The 4,999-nt window shown below is 45.5% G+C and overlaps 1 long non-coding RNA gene across 1 annotated transcript; it reads right to left on the bottom strand.

The window, feature by feature from the left end:
- Positions 1-2,695: 2,695 nt before the first annotated feature.
- Positions 2,696-4,464, bottom strand: LOC125965151 (uncharacterized). Its single transcript, XR_007478716.1, has 3 exons — positions 4,198-4,464; positions 2,951-3,079; positions 2,696-2,758 (listed from the first exon to the last, which is right to left on the bottom strand). It is a non-coding gene; the product is annotated as an uncharacterized LOC125965151 (long non-coding RNA).
- Positions 4,465-4,999: the final 535 nt, after the last annotated feature.

Genomic DNA, 4,999 nt, shown 5'->3' with positions numbered 1-4,999 from the left:
GGATGTTACTCATTTTCTCACCCAGTTTCCCGGACTGTTAACAGTTGACATCACATTGGTACTGTTGTCACAACTAATGAAAAAGTATGGATTCATTATTATTAACTAAACTCCATATTCTATTCAGATTTCCTTAGCTTCTTGCCTAATGTCTTTTTTTTTTTTTTTCCTCTTCCAGGATTCCTCATTTCTTTTACTCACCACGTTTCCCTGTCCCCTCTGGATCCTTACAGTTTCTCAGAATCTCCCTGTTGTTTTTGTGATGTTGATAATTTTGAGGATTTCTGTGCAGATATTTCGCAGAAAGTCCCTTGTTTGTGGTTTGTCTGATGTTTATCTCATGGTTAGGCTGGGGTTATGGATATGCGGGAGGAGAACCACAGAGGCTCAGTGCCATTCTCAGTGCTTTGTATCAAAGGTATATGCTGTTAACCTGCCTTATCGCTGTTGATATCAACCTTGATCACTGGGCTGAGATACTGTTTGGCAGGCTACTCCAATTAAAGTGACATTTCCCCCCTTTCCATAGTATGCTCTTTCAAAGCAAGTCACTGGGTAGCCCATTAAATCTGTTTTTAACTGTTCTTTTAACTTATTTATATTTTTCAAGTAATTTACAAGAGTAAGATTTACATTACTGGTGAGAGTATGTCTAAGAAGGCAGCTTTTCAAATAGAAATGGCCTCGCACTGGTCCTGTCTCCAGAATCCTGGCTCATCCACTGTTCTCTTTAGTACAGCGGGATCTGTACTATAGGCTGGAATACTTGAGTTGGGTTTTCACTAGTGATGCTGATGGAGTTGTTCCTGATATTTAAAGACAAGGCTCTGGCTTAGGCTGTGCCCCACAAAGGCTAATCTAACTGGCCTTACCTTTTTAAAAATATTTATTTATTTATTTATTTATTTATTTATTTTTGGCTGCATTGGGTCTTCTTTGCTGCGCATGGGCTTTTCTTTAGTTGTGGCGAGCAGGGGCTACTCTTCATTGCAGTGTGCAGGCTTCTCATTGTGGTGGCTTCTCTTGTTGCGGAGCATGAGCTCTAGGAGCACGGCTTCAGTAGTTGTGGCTCACAGGCTCAGTAGTTGTGGCTCGCGGGCTTAGTTGCCCCGTGGCATGTGAGATCTTCCCAGTCCAGGGCTCAAACCCATGTCTCCTGCATTGGCAGGCGGATTCTTAACCACTGTGCCACCAGGGAAACCCTGGCCTTACCTTTTATCTCCTATCTTGCCTCGACTTTAGGGGGGAAAAGGCCATGAAAAATATTTACACTTGACATTCTGAAAATAGAAATAGATATTTGGAAGATTTCCTTACAAGTTCAAAAAATTTTAACTAAATAAAAAATCACACGAAAATGAATTTTTTAGACTCTACAAGAGAAACAAAATATTATTGATACGTTGTTTTAATTTATGAAAGAGAAATGTAAGATTATATTAAGTAAAGTAAGATGATCATATTCTTCATTCTTGCATCATGAGTGGTTAGGGAAAGAGAGTGAAGGAAAGGGGTAAGGACAGAGGAAATATAATACAAAGGGAAAAAGAATGAGAGGTAAAAAGGTCAGGAAAAACACACACAGAACTGATGATAAATGTTTTAAAATTCACAGGGAGAGAGATAATAAGATGGTGACACATATTTCTAGGCATAACATAATAGAGCCATTTTTCACTAAAGAGAAGAAAGACATAAATCTTTCTATGCCTAAAAACATATTAAACTCATTGTTCTTATGAAAGATCCTATTCCACTTTCTCAATTCTTCTCAAATTTCTTGGAAGAGTTGCCCATCCTCACTATTTCCTCCTGTCATAGTCCATTCATTCTTCAAACCACTGTAATGTGGTTTCTGTGCCACTTCTCCACTGAACCTGCTCTGCCAATAACATGCACGTTGTCATGGAAAACAGAGACTCATGCTCTTCTGTCCTGGTTCTCCACCTACTTCCATGCCCATCACTCATGACTCTTTTTTGGAGAGAGACCTTCACCTGCTTTTTATTTTGGTGGTCTCTAGTGTCAATGACTTGTCCCCACCCTGTTCCCACCTCACTCACTAGACAACCTCTTTAAGTCTTATAAGCTAAGTTATCAGTAGCTTCTGAGCATGTATATAACATCTAAATCGGATGAGCCCACTTTTTCTGCCTTAGGCCTTGGTACCTTTTTGGACTTTAAGGCCTCTCTGTCCATCTGCAGTTGGACACATTTTCCTGAGTTTTCCACTGACCCCACAAACTCCTGATGTATGAGGTGGTACCCGTCCCCTTCTTGGACACATTGCAGTCACTTCTGAGTTGGTGGGATCAGAAACCAGGCAGCCAGGCAGCCAGAGGAATAGGGTGACTGTGAGGGATCAGGGTGGGATGATGATTTGCAGATGCGAACGAAGCAGAGAGATGAATCAAGGGTGAACTGAGAGCACTTGGTGTACGTTGGTGGGAAGGAGCCGGTTGCCAGGAGAGAAGTGAGGAGGGAAACTTGGGGTAGACAGGAGGACACAGCATGCTCTGTAGGAGCACGTGTGCAGGGATATGGGACAAGAGATGCCAGGAAGAGAAGGGTGAGGGGCATCACTGACAAGGAATCAGCTGTTACTGAGACTTCCAATGCAGTGATTTTCCTCTATATATATTGCAGAAATCTTGACCTTTACAGCAATAGCTCGAAACCTTGAAGTCCCCGTGAATCAACTTCCAAGCTCTACACTTATCATAACAGTCCAGTTGAGTGTGGTTGTAGCGCCACGCATCTGGAAGAGAAGGACACTGACACTCAGTGCCAGACAACAGTACCTGGAACCTTCCCCAGCCACCCCAAGCCTGGCCTGTAGACTAGGGACACATTCACCTCTCAGCGAGGGCTCCCCCAGACTGGAGCCCCTACCCAGTGTCAGGAGTTAGGCAACAGCTCAAGCCAGAAAAGCCTGGTTTAAGAGCATTACCTCTCACATTGAAAAAGTATATATCCGAAGTTCTGCATCCCGGGCCTTCTTCAGAGGTGCAGTTACCCTCGCCTTGCAAACATTTGTCCTTCTTAAAAATACTGCAGACCTTACACAACGTGGCTGGAGCTGCAGAGAAACAGACATGGAAGCTGAGGCCAGGGTTGAATGGGCTGAGACCAAGGTGTGTAAGACACATTAGAACGTAGGAGTTTAAGGACAAAGCATGACTCTAAATATTTCCTGTGCATAATTTGGGGTAAGAAAGATCCCCATTAGATTTCTTCCATTGGATATTTAAGGAAATGGGGTCTTTGACCTGCGGATATCAAAATCCATTAATGATAAATAACTTTGTGCATACTTTATGAGTGAATTGCATGGTATGAGAATGATATCTCACTAAAGCTGTTTTTTTCAAAATAACCTTGAACAAGAATATGACACTTTACTTGCCAGGGGATATGGCAGATACTGGACAGTGAGATATAAGAGGAAAAAAAATGTAGGTGTTCTAACCAATCAAGAGAAATTTCCAAACTTGCACCTAAACAGCACTAAGAGATTATGTCTCCTTAATTTTTGTTCCCTGGGAGCCTGGATGAACTCCCCATAGTAGCAGCTCTGTGCTCAGAAGCTCACTTTAGCTTTGGAGCAATTGTGCAGAACACATTCAGTGCATCCCATATAGCCACCCTGGGCCAGGATCTTGGGGAAATGGATGGGGCATACGGACTACACTGGCTTGAGAATGAGGAGGCAGATTTTAGTCTCCAAAGATTTCCTACGACAGCACCAAAAGTCATCCAAAGTACACACATATATAAGTGAAAAGACTGCTGTAAAAATATTGGTTCAAGATAAGCCTTTCAGGGACCTGTTCCTGGTAGATCATTGCCCCTTGGCTGTGTCTTTACAGGAAGTCTTGAGCAGCCATTGGCTCTGCCTCTTAGGGTCATCCCAGCAAGCCACAAAACCTCCCACTGAGAAGAGCCCCCAGCCCCAGTCTGGCCCCAGGGAGGGACTGACCCCACTCTGAGACCTTGGAAAGGAACCTGAACTCTTGCCCTGGTAGCAGTCGGGATGGGGACAGCAGAAAGAGACCTCAAATCCTTGCTGGTCAGATCATCCCAGAGCCTCATCCTTGATTTGTCCCCCCTCCCAAGCTGGTCAGATCACCATCCAGGTGCTGCTGCCCAGCCCACCTCCACGTCGTCACCCCCTGCCCAGCCACCACAGGCTCTCACCCACTCCTTGGAAGAGCACGAAAGGCAAGACTCCCAGCAGCAGGAGCAGGGACTTGTCCATGTCAGCCTGGGATGGCGGGAAGATGCAGAGGCGGCTGCAGAGGGGAGCAGGGTGCCCAGGAAGGGTGTGGACAGACTGCTCTTGTGTGCAGATGAGGGAAGCCGAAGAATCTGGACTGAGCTGCTCCTGGGCTGTGGGCAGAAGCTTCCTTTTACACACCTGCCAGTGGGTGTTTCACAGCCACGCAGCCCCAGGAAACGTTCCCACAGAACCAGCCCCTTGGACACTTCCGAGGATAAATGTCCCAGGTGTCCCTCCTGATCCTTTGAGGCTGCCTCCTGATCAGTGGGGGACATGACGCCTGACCAGATCTCGGGGCCCCTCAACAGTTCCTGACTGTTTACTCTCTGGACATCCCACTGCCCCAGGCCCAAGAACAAGAGCTTGTCATGTGGGCCGGGCTTTGCTAAGATAGCCATTTCCTCTGAGTCCACAGTGCCCATGACCACCTCCCCTCCAGTCCCACAGCCCAAGCCAGTACCCAACCTGGGCTGACACCAGCCTCAGGCCTCAGGATGCACTCATTGTAGGTGCAGCCTGTGCTGTTTGCATTCCCTTTCCCCTCCCTATATTCGAGCTCATAATTGAGACCTCAGTGGGCCTCTCAATACTGAATCAGTGTTGCCAATGCTGGGGGTAGTCATAATAGCAAACATTTACTTAGTATTTTCTATAAACCAGTATCCACATCTACTGCTACCATACATATCTAAATTAGGATATATCTTCAGCCTATCACAA

This window comes from Orcinus orca, chromosome 8, assembly GCF_937001465.1.
Source record: "Orcinus orca chromosome 8, mOrcOrc1.1, whole genome shotgun sequence".
In the NCBI taxonomy this organism is placed as follows: Eukaryota; Metazoa; Chordata; class Mammalia; order Artiodactyla; family Delphinidae; genus Orcinus; species Orcinus orca.
The sequence above is the reverse complement of the archived record's forward strand: the minus strand, read 5'-3'. Positions and strand labels throughout refer to the sequence as shown.